We start from the raw sequence: 25,144 nt of genomic DNA on the forward strand, positions 1-25,144 counted from the left end.
TTTATAAGAACGAATGACCCCTGTAGTAACGCACCGAATGAAAGACATTAAATTTCCCATTGCGGGCAGGGAGGCCCATACTGTGTCTTCTTTCCCCTTATATCTGTTTTCCAACATGCTTTCTGTCTTTGTCTGGGAATGAGATTACTTGTTTTTTTCCTGGCCCTAGTCGGAGTCCTGGCTGGGAGGGAAACAGTCAAATGCATAGTTATTGTTTTGGGAGATGATATTATTTTCCTTGTAAATCATCTCGCTGTTATGTATTATTATGTTTGTTATTTTCAATGTATAATGTAGGCATTTGAGTGTATTCCTCGTTGCTGGATTTTGTGCTTGTGTCCAAATGAGACATAGGTGATGTCAAACTAAGTACATTGGTGGTAAGCTGTTGGAATCTACATCTGATCCCTATTTGTTCCCAGTTCCCCTTTGTCTTACTTTCTCTTAGGTGCTTTTTAATTGTAATTCTAGAACTTTTTATTATCCCACTTTCTTCCTTTTTACTGGCGCTGATATAACCTAAATGTGTTGCAAGCGCCGTAAAACCCTTAAAAACAAACAAACAAACAACGACATTAAATCAACAACAACAACAACAACAACAACAACAACAACAACAATAATAATAATAATAATAATAATAATAATAATAATAATAATAATAATAATAATAATAATAATAATAATAATAATAATAATAATAATAATAATAATGACAACAACAACAACTATTACTACTACTACTACTACTACTACTACTACTACTACTACTACTACTACTACTACTACTACTACTACTACTACTACTACTACTAATAATAATAATAATAATAAGGCAAGCCTGCAGTAATTTTATATGACAACCTATTGTCATAATTATTTGGCTATATTATTATTATTATTATTATTATTATTATTATTATTATTATTATTATTATTATTATTATTATTATTATTATTATCAACATTATTATTATTATTATCAATGTAATCAATATAATTGTTATCATCAATATTATCATTATTATAATTATTATTATTATTGTTATTATTATTATTATTATTATTATTATTATTATTATTATTATTATTATTATTATTATTATTATTATTATTATTATTATTATCAATATTATTATTATCAATATTATTATTATCAATATTATTGTTATCATCAATATTATTATTATCATTATTATTATTATTATTATTATTATTATTATTATTATTATTATTATTATTATTATTATTATCATCATCATCATCATCATCATTGTTGTTGCTCTTGTTGGTGATGTCATTGTTGGCTTATTTGAACACACTAAATACAATGCATACATTACATTATATCATCCTGTTACAAAAGTCGACGAACATTTCTTATTCAAATGTCTTTCTAGGTCCATTCTGAGTGCTTCCCTAATAAGCGAAGAACAATACAAACGAAACAGATCTAAACCATAATTAATAGTGATTCATGCTTGACGAGCGCTTACCGCCAAACGTGTTATAACAGAAATTTGACAAGGAATGTAGGGGGGCAGTGGGGGTGAGGAGGGGGGGGGGGGGGGGAGAGAGAGAGGGGGAGAAGTTAGACCTTGTAACGGCTTGGGACTTTATATACGATAAAAGAATACAGAGTCGAAAACTCACGGATCAGTATCCTGTTTTCTGAAGCAAAACGCTTGACACAAACAGAAAATAATGTATATTATTGATTTACATGGGTAATTTGTAACCGAATACCCATTTACCCCGTGGTTGAGTGGATATGCGTATTAGTTAATCATCATCTTGACACATACCTATTAATATAATGTCACGGTAGGAGGGGCAAAACAGCTAAGATCGCCATGACGACCCCATCAACATTCCGGCAAGCCCTACCCCCACCCCCTCTCAAACATTTCTATACGGCGACCTTAATCAACTCATAACGACTACTTTTGTTAGACACAAAACATGATTGTCTTCTACAAGTTCATCTACAATTTATTTCAATAACAGGATAATGTATTGATTATACCATACAATTTGTAACATCGGACCCTAAAAGGCTGTCAACGATTTTGAGAAGTGAAAACAAATTTTCAAGCTGCTAAATTTGAGCAATCTGAAGACAGGATGGTCGGAAGAACATACTGTTTTTTGTTTTTAAGGGTTTTACGGCGCTTGCAACACATTTGGGTCTTATCAGCGCCAGTAAAAAGGGAGAATATGGGATAGTAAATAGTTCTAGAATTACAATTAAAGCACCCAAGAAAAGGTAAGACAAAGGGGAATGGTACAAATAAGGAATTGGTGTAGATTCCAAGAGCATACCATCAATGTACTTAGTTTGAGATCACCTAAAAGTCACATCCAGACACGAGCACAGGTCCCCGCTAAGAGGAATACACTCAAATGCTTACATTATAAATTCAAAACAACAAATCAATAACTATACATTTGACTGTTTCCCTCTCTTCAGGGTATCCGGCCAGGGCTAGGACAAAACCAAGTAATCTCATTCCAAGACAAAGTCAGAAAGCAAGTTAGAAAACAGATAAGGAGGATAGAAGACACAGTAAGTACCTCCCTGCCCAGTAAAGATTATTAAGATTGATGAAGTCATAGCCTTAACATGCAGTGAAAAAGCTAAGAAATTTGGAATAGATGTGTATGTTTAACAACAATTGGTTATAAGAGTCCTCCCAGAATGATATCACAACCCAAAAGCTGCCTGTCTTAAGCTGAAATCTTTGACACACAAATGAGGTCATTATTTGGGTTTTTAAAACAACATGGCTTCTATGGGTTTGTTATCTTCTTTTTACTAAGACACGAATAGCAACTGATTTTAACATTTTGATTGAATGCTAGCTTAGCTACTGGCAAGACCTAGAGGTGCCTAAATGAGCCAATAAAATGGAGACTAAATAGGGGGAGTAAATTATGGGACTCGGGTAAAAGAAACCACAGAAAGTAAAGGACGTTTTGGCCTTTAATATACTTTATTTCCTTTTCTTACCTGCGTTTACCTGAAGAAGGATAAAGGCCTAAAAATCGTTTCTTTTGTTTTACATCTTTTATACGAGTCACATTTACTCCATCTATTTTACTCTCCCATTTTACTGCTAAGAGCTTTTCATCAGATATAAAAAAATAGTTATCGACCCATTCGATGAGTGGACAAATGGTCTGAATAATGTAAAGCTCTGTCCATTTACCAACTTTGACTCCACTTAGCAATTTGTAGTCGTTTTAAATCTGCCTGTTGTGTGATTAGTTCTCAATGAAGTTCTTCTAAACTATTCAGGTTTAATAGATTTTTGCATATTGGTACGATTGATCTGATGGGAAGAAAGGGTGAGTTCTTTACCTAAACGCAAACAATCAACAGAGGCATTGATGAAATATGGTCTGCCGTACTCTGACACGGCTTTAAAACTTAGGACATTTATCTCGTCTTTCAAATATCGATGGATTACCACAACCCTCATCGTCAAAAACTGTCAAACCTTGGACTTCCTTCAAGTGTAAAAAGGTCATCTTTTTTCAGAGTGCGGTAGTATTGGGCGGATCAGACTATCAGAGGTCAGGAGAACCTGAATATCCCGTGCGAGCTCTAGATCGACCAGCCACAACAGATTACATGAATTCCTCACACCTACTCGACAACGTGGATATCAAGAGAGCCGAACAATTTCAAAACATGATGTGACTTTTTGCTGAATTTCATATTTGCACATTCTCTCCAATTTCCCCAAATTTGCGTATTTTGGATAAAATTGCATATCACAATTTGCAATATCACTCTCTTGACAATTTAGCGAAATATCGAACAGAAAGAAACAAAACACTTCCTAAAGACAAATATACCATATCATTATATTACAAATAAATCACACGCCATTTAAATAGATATTTCCAAAAGGCGAATGTCAGAGAACGATTGTGTAAATATTATTATAAAACTAACACATGAATGGCTACAGCTCGACTATATCAAAATTTACAAACCGTATATCATTGCCTTTTCACTGCCTCTAAATCAAACAAACCACTTGGCTTTTACTTTTATTTTTCTTTCATGGATCACAACATATTCTTTAAATAGCATCTCATGGTGCTGGAGACATTTGTTGCTAAGAAATGAAGCACATTTAATTTACTGATTCTACAACCAGAAGATTAGCCAGGTCTTAGCGCTGTCAGATAATTAGTATTACAGGGGTCGTCGACTTACGAAACAGTTTGAGACTTGCTTGAACATTCCACGACGTTTGCAAATCCTAATCTTATCGGAAAACTTATGCAATATTAGAATGCGTAAAATCGCAAACAGTCAGTCCATCAATAAATTTAAAGCAATAAATTATAATATGTAAATCGTAAAGCTGGAAAATAATAAAGTTACAAAATGTCGAATGAAAATCAAGACGAGGCTATAAATCAAATGGTAATTATAGTAATCTAGCGGGGCACGGGGATTAAGAATATATAGTGAAATAAATAAAAACAACTTATGATTTATTTCAAGCGAGGTAGGCCGGGGCCTGGTAGTTTTAGTTCAAATGAGGATCAGAAAGTAAATGACAATACTTATACCATAGTCTTGGAAAAGGGTAGGGTGGGGTAAGATATAAAAAAAAAAAAAATAAAATAAAAAAAAAACCCAGAGGCCAGTAAGATGACGAATTCATAAACGGGGACTGAAAGTAAACTTTTTTTTTAAATGTCTTCCACAGCCATCAAGCAGGATTTTATCCAGGCTCTGTGGTGATTAACTTACAAAGTTGCTAAGAGGACGGTAGCCTATCGCAAAGTACTTTCCGATAGATCGAACACACCCAACAACCTGATCTGTGCGGAGTGGAAAGAGTTGTCGAAAGAGGACTGACTTCAGTTGGGACACTGGTGCCTTTGTTGGATGAATTCTCAAGTATCTGAACAATCGAGACTTCCTACTAAGTCAAAGGCGGCAAAGAAAATAAGAGAAGTGGGATCGAGTTTCGAGCATGACGTGAGAGCACGTAAAGTATAACAAGCCAGCAACACAGTACTGAAAAGAAAGAAAATAGACATTTTCCATTCTCACAAAAGTAAACAAAGAAATTATTTGCAAGAAAAATAATCAACACACGAGTCCCACCCTCCAAAGAGTGATTGGGAAGTTAGGTAAGTTCGATCTGACGGAAAGTAATCTGCAATAGACTTACATCCAATATACAGAGTGAGAATGGTAGGCAAAGCCATTGTCCGGTGAAGCCATAGACTAGGCGTCCCTAGTCTGTGGTGAACGCTACCGAAACTGGGTAAACTCCCGGCTCGACGGGACTAGGACTACTTTTACTCCTCCAAGTCAGCCTTACCAACGTGTAAGTCACTGTACTTGTAACCAATGTTTTTGCCCGAAATCTAACTATCACTCAAATTCTACTGACGCAAAATAAGACTTTCGAATCACGGGAATGATAAATCTAAAACAGTTAACGTTATCCCTACAGATTTTTGTGTTCAATTTGCGTGCATTGTGTCACCAGAAACCCTTTTCACACCACGAATTCAAAACAAAACATGAAACCTGTACAATGAAACCTCGATATACCGCCCCCAGTCGTCAATGTATGGAAGTGCACATACTTGAATTTAATTCCCGGCAGCTCTCTATTCGCTAAAGCGCTAAAATTCTATATCGTAACTATATCGCGAGGTTTAAACACATGCCGCCAGGTCCAGTTTGCTTGTCAATAGCATGAACCTAAACTTTTTTCAACGATTCACGGAATAATTATTGAGACAACCGGATTATCGAACGAAATAATAAGAGCAAATCCATCATTCATTCTGCCAGCAAACCGATTGGAAAGATGTTTCACGTGTAATTTTAGGAGCCCTTTTGCATCCGTACTCAAAATTATATCCATCACTGTCCGAAATACACCCACCAGGTACTCATTCACACTCTAGTCAAGTGAGATGATGCATGTTAAACTTCGATCATAGTTTTATGAGCACGCTCAACTTCGCCTGACTTTATCAAAAGACGAATCAACTGAATCAACATACCGCTCAGCCATGGACCTATGGGCTACGTCTAAGGGGAAAAAAAAGGAGGTCCCTATGTCAGCGATTCGGAATGCCCAAATTAGGATTACATAGGCTCTGGTCAACGGGATGTGACTGTAGTAGTTAAGCTAAGTAAGCCTCTTACTTCTCGACGTTTGGGGATGGGAAAATCGATAGGCGCTGCGTTTACTAAATCTACTACATACTTAAGTTGAAAACATATTTTTTAAAAACACATACCATAAGAATATAATATATTAAATGTTTATAATAATCTCTCCTAGCCGGAGGGGAAAAGGATGTGAATGTAAATCTACCGTACTCTATATTAAACACATTTATAAAATAATTGGCAAAAAAACTCGTACTTTTATCTATCAATTAAAATGACCCTCATCTTGTCAAAAACTCTCAAACTGGGACTGCAAGAAATCGCGCCATTCAAATATTCACAGTCCCAGGCTTGAAAGTTTTAGGACAATGTGGGGTCATCTAAATCGATCTATATATTTGAAGGATGAATTTTCATACCAAAATTCAAATAATGTGTTTTGTTCAGAGTAAGGCAGAAATGCAGGTATTCGCGTACATCCATTCCAAACGAGCTGGTATTTATCAGATGTCAATCTTTAGAATGCATGAGATGGCAAAGAGAATTTCATGAATGAATGAGTGCTTGCATAGGTTAAAAGGTTATTTCTCTTTTTATTTTATATATTATACATTTACTTAGGGATTTTCTCCTCCGAACCCTTAGCCAATTGACCCAGTGACCTTTCGTAAAGAAACGTGGTCATAATAAAAATGAATGTAACAGCTCCGAAAAATACCTCAGCAAGTGACGTAACAAGGGTCGTTTCCGGTTCAACTCCTTCAGCAATCAACAATTGTTTTACTCCAAAAATTTTAGCTTTTATACAACCTGATAATATGTACATAAGCGCTTTGGTTTGGTCCCAAGCCAGCAGCAGAACGTAACATGTTGGACGAGAAATGACGCCTGCAAAGAGCTATAATAATTTTTAAAACTTTGTTACAGGACAGGTACTCGTTTTACACATGAGTGCGGAGATATAACGTTAGTAAAGACCCTTTTTCTCCGGGATTCAACTTTGCGCCACCAAAAGCGGGACTCGAACTTAAGACCTGCAGACCTGAGAGTTTATTTTTCTATTTACTTCTCTCTCTCTCTCTCTCTCTCTCTCTCTCTCTCTCTCTCTCTCTCTCTCTCTCTCTCTCTCTCTCGTTCATATTCATTTCTTTATATTTTTATCTATGTATTTCTTTATTTATTTACCTATTATTTATTTAATTACCTATATATCTATTCATTTATTTATCAATTTATTGATTGATTTATTTATTAATATTTATCTATTTAATTTATTCATTTTTCTTCTATTTCATTATAGAACATGGAGAAGAGATTGTTCAATAAAAACACGAATCAGTAAAAGGAATGAAAGGAAACAAACGACTCTCTCTCTCTCTCTCTCTCTCTCTCTCTCTCTCTCTCTCTCTCTCTCTCTCTCTCTCTCTCATAGAGGGGGAAAGCAGAGAACGAAAAAAAAAATATAGCTGAAACCATTGAACAACGTAGATAGCAATCCAAAACATAACAAGATAAATACTATAATACATATTATCAGACCGAACCAGCTGGTCGGAATGCAAATATACAGCTTCAGTGATAGACATTAATGTAAAACTGAAACCTGACTATTCCAATAAAGCCATGGCCATCTGGGGGTACCTCCTAACTAGAGATGCCAAGTTGCTGAAGAAATTACGCCTCTTGAAATGCACAACTATAGTAGTAGTAGTAGTAGTAGTAGTAGTAGTAGTAGTAGTAGTAGTAGTAGTAGTAGTAGTAGTAGTAGTAGTAGTAGGAGTAGTAGTGGTGGTGGTGGTGGTGGTGGTGGTAGTGGTGGTAGTAGTAGTAGTAGTAGTAGTAGTAGTAGTAGTAGTAGTAGTAGTAGTAGTAGTAGTAGTAGTAGCAGTAGCAGTAGTAGTAGTAGTAGTAGTAGTAGTAGTAGTAGTAGTAGTAACAAGCCTCGCAGTCCGAATGACGCTTGCTGAGAATTTGTGTGATTCAGGCATAATCGATGAGTATATATCTGCATCCATGATGTTAATTGTTTTCATTGGTCACAGTCAAGATCTTGTTATGACTTTAGTATGGAGGGCACTGAGATATTTCTTAGTTCTTCAGGGATTAATTCGGCCTCATCTGAATTCAGAAATTTCTGATATGTTGGAGAGTTCCTGGTTAAAGGTAGTTACTATTGATGTTGGTGGTATCCCTATATATATTTGTTGCCATGAAGGAAATATTCTTTCATTGCAGTTTGAGCTGGGATGTTATCTCTCGACGTAATATGTGACCATATAGCCTCCATCGCTATACTTTTATTATTGCACTCAGGCGTTGGACCCTGTTTTTTTTTTCTTGTTCATATATATGCACAAATATATGTATTGAATATTGAATATACAATCTTAATCTTTTAGAAGATATCATGGATGGAGGGCCTTACTACAAAATCATCTCTAATGTCTCCTCTACATCGGCCAGAGAATGAGTTTGAGCGTGAAGTTGATGTAGGTACCTCCTATTGTCACGATCCTTATTAATTCAAACTCTTTTTAAAAATGATTTTAAAGAATAATGGCAGTTTGATTTGTTTGTTTGTTTGTATATATTTAATCAATACGAAAAGGAAGGGTTTTGAGACTTTTCAATTTGTTGGAGGTCATTATTTAATTGACCGATAATGGCAATAAAAGTTTTCTGTTCAAAATTAAAACAATTAAAAAAAAAGAAGAGAAGATGATTTGTTCATTTTTTAAATTGATCTTTTATATAGCGCAATATCCATTAAACGTGCTCAAAGCGCTTTACAGGGGGCCCTGGCCAACAGCAATACTTAACATGTAGGACAGGGCATGACGCCTGTTAGGCGATATTACATTTTTTTCGGACAGAAACAACGCTGTTGACGGCCATGTACTAATTTTACACCTGAGTACGGTGAGAAAATATGAGTAAAGAGTCTTTTCCAAGGACTCAACTATGCGCCGAGCGCGGCTCGAACCCAGGACCTTCCGATCAGAAAGCGAGTGTCATACCACCAGACCACATAGCCGCACTTTGTTCATTACTTGACTCCTGAAGAAGACGTGATAATGCAGCGAGACAATAATATGTGTGGCTCGGCTGCTCAGCGGTACTACGATGTCTCCTCTTTAAACAAAAGCCAAGCGATGTTAAGCGGGGTCAGCAGAAGTCGGATGGGTGGCAACTTTCGTGGAAAAATCTGGCCCTGACGTTGTGTCATTGAGTAATGAACTTAACATTCGTTACCTCTGCTCGACTCACGCGTGAATGATTATCTGATTATAAGCGAATAATGTAAGAGTGTTAGTACAAAAGGCCACTGGTTCTGTGTGAAATAGAAGTATTTCCAAATGGACAGCTGTGTTGAATAAATGAAACACCGTGAAGCGAATTGAGCACAGTATATTGGTCGTTATGCCCTATATAAATGTTAAAATATTACCTAATCACGATAACGACCTTATAGCACAGCCCGTCATAAAAAAAAATACATCTTTGAACTTCGATATATGAATATTTTTTTAAAGCCATTCAACCCTTCAATCCGCAAGGTCGCCAGTTCGAATGTTGGCATCTCCGATATCTCTCAGAGAACATCATCAATGACGGACAGACAGACCCGTGATGGGGCCAGATGGCTGTGTCAACGATTACACCTGGACTCATTCGTTATACAAACTAATAATGCATGCAAGTCCATAGTGAGCAAGGAATAATAATAATATTTCATCGGCTAACGCCGCCTGCAAAGTCTAAAACGCATTAGACGAACTTCTCTCTTTGTGTTTCTTTTTCCCCATCTTTAATTTCATTTGAGACCCATCGTCTCAAAACGGCATTATGCCGATGTGAAAAATATGCCAAAGAGTGAATTTAAAGTTAATTGACATAGGGGCAGCGTGGCTCAGCGGTTCGGTTTTTGGTTCGAATACCCGCTGCGCTGCACGGCCTTGAGCAAGTCACCTCGAAATATCTCAGTTTGCGGCGCTGTAACGCAGTTGGCACTTGGCATATTTCTGTCTTCCCTTGGAATAGACCATAAAGACAAATTTCCCCTTTGGGACGAAAAACAGGAATTTTACTTTACTTTAATTTTTTTTTTTAATGTGACATTCTGATTTTTTTTCTGGTTTCAACAAAAAAAACAAAAACAATAACAAACAAACAAACAACAAAACATCTGCAGTTGTCCCCCATCAAACAGATCAACTTAACAAAAGTCTCATATTTTTGTCTCTAAATTCAATTTTGAACCTTTAAACCACCATGACATAAACCGTTTTGAGGCGGTGGGTCACATTTTTATTTGTGCTGGTGAAAGATAAAAATCTGGGCAAGTATTTATGAAACTGTGCCAGACAAAGCAAGAAAGAAAAATACGAGAGAAAAAATAACAATCCCAAAAATTCGTTTGGGGATCGAGACTTATACCTCCTGATACGATCCAGGGTTGTAAGTAGTGCGGGGCGGTCCTTGGCAAGCTTAAGGACCACGGTCCTACGGTCCTTGGGAAATGAAGACCGCAAGGACCGGTCCTAGACCGGTCCGTTCATTCTTGAACCGTTAAAGACCGCTACACGATGAAAACCGTGGCCTACAGGAGTAAAACACACGGAGTAGTCACACTCATTTCAAATTGTAACCTAATTAGAGAAGAGGGGTGATGCCTTCTTTATTTGCTCACCGTACTTCATTGTTACTTCGATAATTTAATAAAATTTGAAATTTATCCCCATTAACGGAGATAATGGCATCGCCCAAGGCGTTGATCGAGTTGTTCGTGGCGTTGATACACACACGCAACTCCTACCCCCCCCCCCCCCCCCCCCCCACACACCACACACATTAGAGGGCAGCGAGCATTGAAGAGTAAGAGAGAGACGTGAAGTTATAATAAGAGGGGGTGGATGAGGTGATAAGAGGGGTCGATGGTGACTTTTCGCCAGATCTAACAAACTCAGCTACCCATTCATTGCTGAGTAGACAGGGATTCAGAAAAAAATCGACTGCACCCGGGATCGATCTCTGGCCCTTTGCGTATAAGGAGAGTGCTCTATCAACTGAGCTATCGGGGTCCCCAAATATTCTATTGGACTTTTTTAAAATTCAGACGTTATAACTGGGTTTTTTGGAAGGAAGAAACTAATGAAACTCATATTATTTGATTAGTAAAAACACCAAACGAAATTTTAATATTATTGTATTATTTTAAATGACAACACTGCGATAGAAAGGAGTGGTGACAAGAGATGGACAAAAGAAAACAAAAAATCGGATTTGCTACTTGCTAGGTTCGACACACACACACACCACACACACACACACACACACACACATACAAACACACACATCTTTTGTAGTCACATACATTTCAAACAATAACCCATTAGAGAAGAGGGGTCATGCCTTCACCATAGATCATTGTCATTGCGATCATTATGGTGTAGTAAATTTTGAAATTTACCCCGTATAATGGAATCGTCCAAGGCGTGCGCCTCCTGTTCCCCCCATCTCACACACGAAAGGGCGGTTTGCGGAGTGGAGGTTGGTGGTCGTCTGCCTGTATGGTCGTCTGTGTCGTTTAGTGTATGGCAAAGGGGGGTGGGTGCGATTAATTAAGTGGGATGGGTGGTGATTGGTGGAAGATAGGCAACCGAAGCAACGAATCGCTGGGGAAGTAGTAGGCTATGGCGCGAGACCGTAGGACCGTGGTCCTTGCAAGGACCGCCCCGCACTAGTTGAAAGGTGATAAGAAGTGAGGACCGCCGCCGATCTTCCCCTCTGGGACCGGTCTTCGGTTCACAGCTAAAAGACCGTCGGACCGCGGTCTAGACCGGTCTTCAGCGCGGCACTAGTTGTAAGATGCATCGCCTTTGTCTGTTTTTGTCCTCTTAAATGATGGATATATTGTTGGCAATAAATCTAAGGTTTCTCTAAACTCGCCTTGAGGTTCGATCCCCAGTAGGGGCATCTGTTTTTTGGGGATGCTTTTGTTTTCTTGCAATTTTCTTTCCTCATTTGTCTCTGCCATTGATTCATACAAACTGTTTTCAGTTATTTTCATAAATTTATTTTGTTTTTGTTTTTTCCCCCGCCCTCTCGCTATCTCAATCGGCTTCCCGTCCCGTCTATTCTGAATAGCTGCATTATCAACGTTAAGCTTAATCTGTCTTCACAGACGCCTTATCACATTTTCCATTTATTCAAGACAGACATTAGGGAGTTTCTGCTTTTATCTCTCTCTCTCTCTCTCTCTCTCTCTCTCTCTCTCTCTCTCTCTCTCTCTCTCTCAACCAAAACAAAATAAATTATTACATTTTGTTTTGGTCAATATATTTCAATATTTGTCAGGTACATACTTGCCATGGAAATCAAATACGAAAAAAGTCATTAAAAAAATACTAAAAGGAAGAATTCGGAAATTCTATGGGGAAAATGTATCACCGTATTCCCAAAGTTTTAGAAAATGGTGATATTAATTAAAAATGCTTTTGTTATAATATGTCATGTGGTGTACGCAAAGAAGCAAATGATTTTTTAATGCTCTACACGATATATCGATGATTGGCGAAGTCTCGAGTTTCACGATGGGCGGATCAAAACTCTGTGAAGTCTACATACGAGCTTTGCGCTCCAGGTTTTATTTAATTTTTGGCGGATCAGACCTCTGATTTCAGAGTTTTTGATCCGCCGATCGTGAAAAGCGGGACTTCAGAGGTTTGATCCGCGGACCATCGATATATATAAACGAAGATGCAATCTGCGTTAAACCATTTGTAACTTTAAAGGAATACTCTGGTTAGTGAAACTGCGAAATGCTCGTGTTAAAATCTATGCCAAGTTTTTCAATTATATTACTGCATAAAATAATGTGTTTATGGAGTACAAGCCGGTTACGATACGAGCTTGTAAGTTTCATCGCCTTTGTTTTAGTCCTCTTAAATGATGGGCCTGCAGTTAATAATTTTTGTAATGATAACGAAAATTAAAATTATTTCTCTTGCTTGTCGGCAAGTTCAGGTTTTACCTTTCACCTGTCACCAAACTGAAGAAATTTCGATTATAGTGAAGTAATATTTTGCGATTCCATTGTGTTGCTCACCTGGAGAGATCAACAAGTGACGAAACCTGCAGTCCTGCATACTTGAAAAAATAAAAATTCGTAATGTTTAGAAGATAAATATTGTAGTACCTAAAGTTAACTTTAAAAATAAACAATTTACCCTCACAAGAATTAAACAACACTTCAAAATCCTTAACTTGTGAAGTCTTTCATTTTCAATAAGTTTTAATGACTTGCCGATGATCATGAAGATGTGAAATGGAGTCAAAATTTCGTAATTCTACTAATTCTTCATAATAGTATGCAGGTGTTAACCAAAGTTTCAAAGGTTTGCTTTTCAAAATAATGTCAGGCTAAAAATTCCATAAATTCAAACTTCGCCTGTTGAAGATTAACAGGCAAATAAAGGCAGAGGTAGGGACGCTTGTACGATCGCAATGTTTACTGAAGGACTCGCTATACCATCCGTCATAAAGCTGGGATAATCGACGACGTTGAGGAAAGTCACTCGCTTTTTAACCGGAACCTATTATGTTTCAAATCCCACAACAGCAAGATATATTTTTAACAGCTAAATCATAGTTTTGAAAACAATGCCTTGTATAGTTCTACTGCAGTGGCATTTGGTTTACTAGCCACATTCAAAATGTACTTTTCACCAAATCTACCTTTACCAGCAACCTAATTAACGACATCTGGAATGGGGGAAAAATCCCTTACCCTAATTTAAGGCGATCCCCATTCGTATGAGTCGAGAACTCTACCAACTGAGCGGTCGAGGACATCAATCAAGATAATGGCTTGGGATAAGAGACCCAAATATTCACTTTACCTGTTGTATGAATGTACACAGACAAGTATATTATACATACCAAAAAGTTAATCGAACCAAGGCACGAAACAAAACGTGAATCGGTATTAAATTACAATCTTATCATGAAACACTAACACAACAATGACGTCAATGCATATATACATACAGACATCTCAATAAATTTGCTACTTTGTAACGCCCCGTGTCGTTTATACCCTAAGTCAACGAAAATTATTATGGTGTAGTGCTTATTCGGATAATGCAAAAGTATACAGAAGAAAAAAAAAGAGAGGGAGAGAATAAAAAGTAGATGAATCCACAAAAGCAAAACAAAACTTTAAAAACAAAAGAAAAATCATTGTCCAAGTTATCGCTAGAGTGTTTGACGCAACGACAGCACATTCCGTCAGAGTATGTACCTACTATCTATATCCATTCAATGCTGGATAATGAGACTCAAAATAAGCTAATATGCAACACCAAAAATGTGACCAGCCCCTTCAAAAGGGTTTACTATCGGGATGACGGCTTTCCAAAGAGAGAATAGAGAGAGTAGAGTATAGTATAGTAGAGAGAGGGAGAGAGAGAGAAAGAGACAGAGAGAGCTATTTAGATGGATATATAGAGAGAGACAGAGAGAGTTATTTAGATAGATAGATAGAGAGAGAGGGAGAGAGAGAGAGAGAGAGAGAGAGAGAGAGAGAGAGAGAGAAAGAGACAGAGAGAGCTATTTAGATGGATATATAGAGAGGGACAGAGAGAGATATTTAGATAGATAGATAGATAGATAGAGAGAGAGAGAGAGAGAGAGAGAGAGAGAGAGAGAGAGAGAGAGAGAGAGAGAGAGAGAGAGAGAGAGAGTTTATTGTACCACGAGAGTTACATCGGTTTCATGTTGCACGATCTTTTCAATGAATGCTGATTGTCAAGAAGAGTATTTGTGTTTTCCTTTGATGAAGATAACATTACTGGAAGGCTTGTAATAAAAATGCACTTCACCGATTTCAGTTGATAAAAGAATAAGATACATACATAACTGACAGGCCAGAGAAATTTATGTTTAAAATAAAATCGTAATCGAGTGGTATAAAGGAGAGTTTTTTTTATGAGAAGGAAGAACGTGGATATTGTGCTGCTGCTACTACTGCTACTACCACCACCATTATGGTACTGCTGATTCTGCTACTACTACTACTACTTCTACTACTACTACTACTACTACTACCACCACCATTATGGTACTGCTGATTATGCTACTACTACATATACATTACCACTACTCCCACCGCACACCACTATGTACCACAATTGCTACCATTTCCCCAACCACAACAAATTACAAACCACCATTCCAATTTCTTCCACTACAACTACTCTACCAGTATTGGCTAGCCCAACCCTACCTAAACTACAAATTATAACAATTACAATCGCCACAGAGGTTAACAATAGAACCGCGACCTTACAATTGTTAACATAATTACACTATCAGGGAGGCCTGAATAGAACTATTAGATAGCACACGGAAAACGGCTGGATCCACCCCCCCCCCCCATATTCTATCTATCTATTCAATCCTACACCACCTCTCTCCCAAATCACATATGCATCAACCTATCATCTACTTATTCCCCCCCCCCCCCCCCCCCAAAAAAAAAAAACCCAAAAAAAACCCCAAAAAACTATAGTCTTGATATAGTGCAATATTCGCTTAATGTAACATTTTCGACAGAGACAACTCTGTTACCGATCAGGTACTCGTTTTAAACCTGAGTGCGGTGAGACCTAAAGTCGAGTAACCTTTCAATCAATCATCAATCAATCAATAAGCGCATCTCTGTCATAACAATAGTGTAGACTTGCAAACCACATAATATTCAGATGAAGAGCTGAAAAAGTATGTATGACAGGTGCCAGACAAAGCAAAAAAGGACAAATACAAGAAAAAAGCCATCCCCCCAAAACAAGCAGTCGACATAGATTGGGGATGGAACCTCAGACCTTCTGATTACCGGCCTTGCTTTGTCTGGCACCTTCCATACAGATACACACTTGATCAGTTCTTTATCGGTACCTCTTCCATAAATTAAGTTAATTTCTTCATCGCATAATATTAGTTTGATTGTAAAATCCACACATATACTAACATTACTACTTAAGATATTGATGACATTATTGTTTGTGCAATAAATTTTTTTACTAAAAGACAGCTTGGACAACATTTTTATTTTTCCCTTCTGCTTATCTAAATATATCCATCCATCCAACCAACCACATATAAACTAATTTACATAAACAGGCAATTCATCTCCACCTCCAGCCATGATATATTGATAAAGATGTCCAAAAAAGGGAAGAGAGAGAGAGAGAGAGAGAGAGAGAGAGAGAGAGAGAGAGAGAGAGAGAGAGAGAAAGAAAGAGAGAGAGAAAGAGAGAGAGAGAGAGAGAGAGAGAGAGAGAGAGAGAGAGAGAGAGAGAGAGAGAGAGAGAGAGAGAGAAAATAAAAACACTTAGGCAGTTCGAATAACCCCAAATTTTTATGGGCCTCATTGTTGTAATGGAAATACTCTCAGGCCAACGCAAACTAATCTGTCCATTACACATCAATACTAAATCAAGCCTATAGTTGCGCTCAGTATTATAAATGTTTTTATTAGACGCAAAGTTTTATTCTAAGAAAATGAATGGTCAGACCAACGACAAAATAATTTTTTTGCGAAAGGCCCTATAGAAATTAAACTCTGAATAAATCGGAACCCTAAAATAGAGAAGCACTGACCCAAACGTGTTTGCTAAATGTAATTGTTTTTAAACACACATTTGTGTTATTTCCCCTTGAGTTAGGAGCTGTTCTCTTTCATGACACACATTCATTAATCACTGAATAAAGAACTATTTTCACACGTGATTGGTAAGAGAGACGCTCGTCCTACTCCCAAAATCTTAACCGACATTCACTTGACCTCTTCAATCAAATAAAACCTTTTTTTCATTAATTATAAAAGACCAATCGGGTCACATTTTGCATGTTCAACAGTATTTGTTGACACAAAATAAGTTTCCTTAGTTGGCCAGGCCTGGAGTCGATGTCATGCGTGAAGCTAAATGTATAGTGTAAGTTCAGAAATCTTTGAAAATAAAAAAAAGTAATATTTTCACATCGTCATCAGAGCAACAACAAGAAAAAAAAAAGATGTTAAAGCAAATTGGGAAATCAAATGAGGAAACATGTTATGCAATACCTCCTCTCCCCAATAAAAAAATAAATAAAAGGAAAAAAAAAAAAAGAATGAAAGAAATAATGACAGCAACAAAAAAAGAATTTAAAAAAGAAAGTATTCGTCAAAACCCCTAAAATCATTTTTTTTATAAAGCTAAAACTCAACTGATTGAATAAATTATAACGAACGCTTGATTACACTTGATGACACATGGATTTACAGTAATAACGCCATTTCATGATATAGCAATTTTTAAAAAATTGTCGATTCGTATATTATAGACTCAGAAAATTATTATTATTATGATAATAATAATAATAATAATAATAATAATAATAATAATAATAATAATAATAATAATAATAATAATTAATAATAATAATAATAATAATAATAATAACAGTATGATAAATAATAAAAATAATAATAATAATAATAATAATAATAATAATAATAATAATAATAATAACAGTATGTAATAATAATAATAAAGATGATTCGCGAATAGTGTGGCAGAAAGTAATGTCCCCCTTCCCCACCCTATCCCTGGGAGCCCAGACGGAATCAAGTTTCCTATACAAGTTCAAGGTGTCTGCTGTGCGCTCTTTTCAATTATCCGTCACGGCCTGTATCCATGAGCTCATCATTACTTAAATCGACCAGTCAATGCATACGCCAGTGTCTAAACAAATGAGGATGCACTTCAACCTTCCGGCCACCAGCAAAGCTGAAAGTCATTTGCATTCGTTATCATATTATCATATTCCATCATCCCCACATAACTTCATTTGAAAAAAAAAATGGCATATATAAAACAGTTGCCTGTCTATTAAAAGGCTCCTCACTTTAACCGACAAAATGAGACAGGAAATTGAAAAATAACATGGGAAAGGAGTTGGGAGCACACATCCTGTAAAGGTAAAAAGTACACACAAATCTTGATAGTGGGAGTAATGTATGTGTATGAAGATTAAGCCCTGAACAGGTGACTATGTCAATATGTGCAATCACAGCTTTAGTGCATTCGACCTGCATTCATATTGAAAAATGTAATAGCTGTAGCAGTGGATGATTGAGTAATGACGGTCACCTTTAGCCCAGTAATACTGCACTGTACCGCACTATAAAACACGTTTTACATATTAAAAGAAGAAGAAATTACTTAATTTTCATTTTGGCCAGAAATCGTTCACTTCAATTATAAAATGCTTAGAATGACATTCAGCATGTCATAGTCTCAATCCAGAGAACTAAAAGAAGTAAAAAATTTGAGATTTTATGACAAGTTGGAAGATCATCTCAATCGATCCATATTTTACGTAAACATATTCTGACCAATATGGAAAAAATCAACACCCCCCCCCCTTCTCCAAAAAAAAAAACAAAAAAAACCCCGGCAAAATCAAAATAAAAAACAATATACACAACCCCCCCCCCCCCCAAAAAAAAAAAAAAAATAAAAAAAAATAAATAAAAATAAAAACACCTGACGACAAACTTGTGTTTTGTCAGAATAGGGGGTAAGATTTTCTTTGCAGTATGTTGTGGCCGTGGTGATTACTTATCATCTAATTCTATGATCAAAGAAGAAATATATTTCAAAGTATAACTATAAAATACTAGCACTGTTCCCCATTGGTTTTTATACTGACTGCACCTGCCTTATAATGTCGAGCTTCATTGGGAAGATTTTGACAGGTTGAGACATAATCATTAAACCTGATAAACTGCTGATAAATTAATCAGAATTTTTTTTATTTTTTCCAATCAATAAAACTTATGTATCACTTCAGCAATGAAGATGTTAGAAGAAGAAAAAGAAGAAGAAGAAGAAGAAGAAGAAGAAGAAGAAGAAGAAGAAGAAGAAGAAGAAGAAGAAGAAGAAGAGGAGGAAGATAATATTAATAATGATGATAATGATGACGATTATGCTTATCATGATTTATGAAGAGAAATACCTCCCGAGACGACAATTGACACCACAGGTCTCATATTTTTTCGACATTAATGTCACACTTGATTTTCACAAATTCAAGGACCCTTGAAACCTTATAGCAGACTTCATTTGGGGAACTAAGTCTGAGCTTATAAACCGATGACATCTCCAAAAATTTTGAGTCTGAGATTTATCTCTATTTACATACCAGGTGTTCTCTCTCTCTCTCTCTCTCTCTCTCTCTCTCTCTCTCTCTCTCTAATGAAAGCCAGAAGGTTACATTAAAGTATACTTAGTGGTTTGTGAAGGTAGATAGATAGAAATATAGATAGAGAGGGAGAGATAAAATAGAGATGGATAGAAGAAAAAAATAGAATGAGAAAAAAGAAAGACAGAGAGGGAAAAGAAAAGATAGTGAGATAGAGAGAGAGAGAGAGAGAGAGAGAGAGAGAGAGAGAGAGAGAGAGAGAGAGAGAGAGAGAGAGAGAGTGAAAATAGTCTATTTAACCTACAAAAACAAAACAAAAAATGAGAATGTTACAAATAAAAATTTCAAATTTAATGGGATGGATCATACCAAAATACCAACATTTATTACATCATCTAACAATTGCAACGTTTTGACGTGTCATGAAGACTTTTTCAACCAAATCAATAAGAACTTATACTTTTCGGAAATGCGCCCATTTTTACGTCTAATGAGCCATGTCTCAAGAAGTCTCATTGAGTATGGTCTAATATCGGATGGGCTACAATGGTAGTAGCCTCGACATATGTCCTTGGGCAAGGCATTTTCTGGATGACAGTAACAGAGACTGACTTTTCGAATAAAAGTGCACTCTGTTGGAAATAGACAGTGATTGGTATCAAAGGCTGAATAAGATGAACGAAAAGGTGACTTACACCGTATGGAATGGGAATTTCTTTCATATGGTCTGCCGATTACCCAAGTCTAAAGAGTAAGTAAAGAATTGATGAAAGTGACGCCACTCAGCTCTTTGTTATTATTTTTAGACAGCCACTTTGGTGATTAGTTGTCACTAAACAATGTCAATCCGACGATAAAGTATAAAGGATCATGGTTACATATAGTTTTGTGTGTTGGTACGTTATATCCGGCTGTGGATTTTGTGAGTATTTTATATAAACACATAGCATCAGTAAGTGGCCTAGACCTAAGAACCTGAGACGGCAGAGCATCTAGTCGAACGGTGTGTTGTGACGATGCTACCCGGCGGGTTTGCGACGGTGCACGAATGCGGACCAGACTTTGCTGATTGGGTCGATGGTCATAACATAGTAGTGTGAAAACCATAAGAGGCTGCTGACTAGACCCAAGGTCAAATTTTGGAAATAGTTCACGTCACCGATTGTTTTGACATGTAAATTGTACACAATGACCATCTTTAATTACAACATGCTAAAATTACTACTCCCAAGCCCAAGAAACTAATTCTAATTCGTCAGTGTATCAAATAATCTAATTCGAATTATATTTATATAGATAACTAACTATATCTATTAACTGCGCGGTCGTAGTAGTAGTAGTGTGAAAATTTAAAAAGCCCAAATCTTTGTTGTGTTTATTGTTATTGAGATGCAAAATACAAAATGCAAAACCCGGTGGAATACGAAGTTTGATGAACCAGCGTAGATAATAAAAGTCGCAACATGGAAAAACCCTAACACACAATAGGCTGTCAAGCTCTATTCAAATGTAAATTGTAAACAATGAAACGAGTGACAATAATCGTATCAACACAAAAGATCAAGGCCTTTTTACCTGTCTGAAAGGAAAGCTGCCTTACTTCCCTGACCAGTCCACTAACGTCAGTAAAATTTTGAAATCACTGAATATATATCCGCTTTATTATAGCACAAAAGCTTGTGAAAGTAAATGTCGTTCGTATTCCGTGTTTAAGGATTACAACAATGTCTATTTGGGTACACGACATGAGAAGAAACGAGGGAATGGATGGTTCACAGTTCACCTTCTACTCTCCTACTCTACCTGTCGCCTTCGACAAACTCAAACTGCATAGCACAGTCACAGGTATGAGGACAAGGGGCGCGTCGTGTGTTGTTACTTCCCCTCTCCTCCTACTTTATCTTCCTAACCACACACATACACACACACAGAGAGAACACACAAAGGACACAAACACACACACACACATAACACAAACGCACACACACGCATTCTTTCCAACACACACATATAAATACACACGCACTAGCGTCATTCGACAGGACTACACAGTTGTGACAACACACATTGATCGATCGCCGAAAGGATCACGCATTGGTGGCTTCAGGAAAGGTTGGGTCGGCTTGTTTTAACCACTGTGTGTAAGTTATCAATACACAGTATCCAGTAGGTAGGAAAACTGTATTCATGAGCAATCAACGTCTTCAATAAGCAAGAATGCTTGCGTAGAAAAATGTTCATTACTTTGTATCAAATGCGTTTGTTTTCAGGTAAAAAGTTATCCAATTTGTGTAAGTAAAAAATAAAAATAAAATGCGTAAATCAAAATAATGATAAAAGAAAAAAGAAGTATCTAGAAAATTTACGTGGTTTCATCATGTTCGTTATATCTCTCAATGCTTCATTAATCTTTCCCAACAGGCCGTAAGAACTAACTAAGGTGCTCTGTTTTGTTGGGTCAATCTCGTAACACCTGCCTGTACACCGCCAGGTACGCATTCACACCTGTATTGAGTGGGGTAACGTTTCTTGCCCTATGGCGTGATGCCGGGTCCGGTGATTGGAAACTATCATCAATAACTTATCCGCTCACTGACCACGTTCAATATTGCTTGACTTTGATTTAAAAACACGACATTGTAGGGCTACATGTATCCTCAGCTAATCTTACCTTTTCTTTCTTTTGGTACGCGTTGTCTTCGAATTTTCTTTTCTTTTAATTTTTCCAAACTTTGTACAATATTCTTAACTATTTCAAGTATATCAAACGTAATAATACTTATGCCTAATAATAATGATAATAATAATAATAATAATAATAATAATAATAATAATAATAATAATAATAATAATAATAATAATAATAATAATAATAATAATAATAATAACAATTATTATTATTATTATTACTATTATTATTATTATTATTATTATTTTTATTTTTATTATTATCATCATCATCATCATAATCATCTTCATCGTCACCATCTTCATCATCATCATCATCATCATCATCATTCTTCTTCTTCTAGGTTCCATGCCTGGTCCAGGCTTCGGATACTTCATGAATTATCTCTCTCCATTCCTCCCTGTCTCTTGCTTTTTCAAACAGCTCTTGGATTGTTAGGTTGGTGAAGCCCTTCAGTTGGTCTATGAGTGTTTTTCTTTGTCTCCCCCGGGCGCGTTTACCAGGTATTTTTCCACAACTTGCCAGGTATTCATTCTTATCTTTCCTTACTATGTGTCCGAAAAAGGATAGTTGTCGATCCACTATTAAGGGCATTAGTTTCCTTTGTTGGTATGTTTGTTTTAGCACTTCTTCGTTCGTTTTGTGTGCGGTATACGATATTCTCTGCATCCTTCTCAAGCACCACATTTCAAAAGCTTCAATGTTCTTTTGTGTTTCTGCATTTGTAGTCCAGCTTTCGCATCCGTAGAACAAGATTGGCCACACGTAGCACTTCAAGACTCGGAATCTAATCCCGAACGACATCTGTTTGTTTTTCAAAATGTTTCCCAGGTCCATGAAGGCCTGTTTGGCTTGAGTTATTCTTGCTCGTATGTCTCGGTTACATCTTCCATCTGTTGTCACTATTGAACCTAGGTATTTAAAACTTTCTACGTTGGTAAGCTGCTCGTCGTGAATCGTTATATTGCAGGTGTTGTTGTTTTCGGGGTTTTTCTGTATTACCATGCATTCTGTTTTGGTGATATTCACTTCCATTCCCTTGGCTTCACTATCTACTACCACTTTGTCAACAATCTTTTGAAGTTGGATTTCTGATGTTGCAATGAGTACCGTATCGTCTGCGTATCTTATATTATTTATGTTGTGACCTCCTACTTTTATTCCCTCCATATTATTTATGCCCTTCATGATTGTTTCTTGGTATAGATTAAACAGATCTGGTGAGGCAACACACCCTTGACGGACTCCTTTCTTAATAGGAATGGAATTTCCTGTAGAGTTTCCGATTTTGATAGATGCCTGCTGGGTGTAGTATAATGTTTGCATGAGTCTGAGGTCTTTCTCATCAGCGCCAATGGAGTGCAGTTGTTTTAGTATTTCTTCGTGGCGTACTCTATCAAAAGCTTTTTTGTAGTCGACAAAACAGAGGTATAGTGGGGTCTGAACCTGTATAGCTCTTTCACTTAAAACACGGAGGAGGTATATTGCGTTCCTTGTCCCTCTGTCAGGTTGGAATCCATATTGTTCTTCTGCGATTTCGGGGTTAATCTTATTCCTTAGCCTGTTGATAATTATACGCAACAGTATTTTGTTGATGTGACTTATTAAACTTATAGTTCTAAAATGAGTTACAGAGATCTTCTGGAATTTTCCCAGTATTGTATATATTGTTGAATAATATGTGAAGTTCATCAATTGCTAGATCTCCTAGGCTTTTTAATACCTCTACAGATATTTCATCAGGGCCTGTTGCTTTACCATCCTTCATTCGTTCCATGGCATGTTCAATTTCACTTTTGGTGATGTTTGGTCCGCTTAATGGTTCTTTGAATTTCAGTGGTGGTTCATTTCTATTTGGATCATTGTACAGTTCGCCTATGTATTCTACCCATCGGCTTTCTATATGTTGTTCTTCAAATAGCAGTTCCCCTTGTTTGTTTTGGATACAACTTCCTGCTGCTTTGCTTTTCCTTTTCCCTGATAGTTCTTTTATTCTTTGGTGAGCTTGTTGGGGGTTGGGTTTGTATTCTCTTTCGATTTCGCAGCATTTCCAGTCTAGATAGTTCTCGTGTGCCTCGATGCATTTGGATTTAATGTGGTTGTTCAATGTTTGGTATTCTGCAGACCCTCTGTTGCATTTTCGTCTTTCTTCAAATAGGTTTAGAATTTCATTTGTCATCCATTCCTTTTTGCTGTTTGTTTGAGCTATTGGTAAATGCTTTTCTGTAGTTGCTTTGACACACTTTTGGAATATATCAAATTGTTTTTCACATTTTTCGTTATCAGGTTCACTTTGGCTTTGTATCATGAGTGCATTTTCAAATTCTTCTCTCATTTTTGTTTGTATGCCATTGTCTTTGCATAACCTGTAATCCCTCTTTATTCTACCAGCTGTTCTCTGAATAGCTTTAAACTTTATCCTTACTGTACAAACAACTGGGACATGGTCACTGTCTACATCGGCGCCTGGGTAGGTTTTGCAATTTAATATGCCATTTCTGAATCTTGATGATACTGCTATAAAGTCTATCTGGTTCCTTGCTCTGTCCCCTGGTGATTGCCATGTCCAGGTTCTTCTTGGGTGTTGTTGAAACCAGGTGTTTGAAATCATTAATTTATTTGTTCTACACCAATCTGCCCAGATGTTTCCTCGTTCATTTCTGTCTCCGAGTCCATGTGGTCCGATTATGTCACCATCTCTGCCTCTGCCAATCTTAGCATTTAGGTCCCCCATTACCATAAGGACTTCTTGTGATTTACACATTCGTTTTGCTTTGTCTAGTGAATGGTAAAACTCTGTCATATCTGCATCTGTCGCCTCTTCTGTTGGTGCATAAACTTGAATAATATTGGTGTCAACTACAGGTCCTCTTAGCTTAACCAGCAAAACTCTGTCTGAGATTGCTACGTGCCCTTTGTAAAATTTGGTTGATTTTTGGTCTAAGATCATCCCTACTCCTTTTTGGAAAGAGGTTCCACCACTCCATATGATCTTATATGTCATGTTGTTTTCTTGTTTTGACATGGTTCCCTGCTCTTTCCAT

At 36.8% G+C, this 25,144-nt stretch overlaps 1 protein-coding gene across 3 annotated transcripts in view; it reads right to left on the reverse strand.

Moving 5' to 3' along the window:
• The window catches only part of LOC144970762 (uncharacterized), a 184,555-nt gene that overhangs the window by 127,647 nt on the left and 31,764 nt on the right, over positions 1-25,144 (reverse strand). Inside the window, exon 1 of one of the 3 annotated variants that reach the window (XM_078910759.1) lies at positions 20,987-21,248. The exons of the other annotated variants lie outside the window; for them this stretch is intronic. The gene's annotated coding sequence lies outside the window, so the exon portion shown is untranslated. Of the gene's footprint in view, positions 1-20,986; positions 21,249-25,144 lie in introns of those variants that run through there. 3 annotated transcript variants of the gene reach the window in all.

This window comes from Berghia stephanieae, chromosome 4, assembly GCF_034508935.2.
Source record: "Berghia stephanieae isolate SIO BIC M18660-M18661 chromosome 4, UCSD_Bste_1.3, whole genome shotgun sequence".
Classification (NCBI taxonomy): domain Eukaryota; kingdom Metazoa; phylum Mollusca; class Gastropoda; order Nudibranchia; family Aeolidiidae; genus Berghia; species Berghia stephanieae.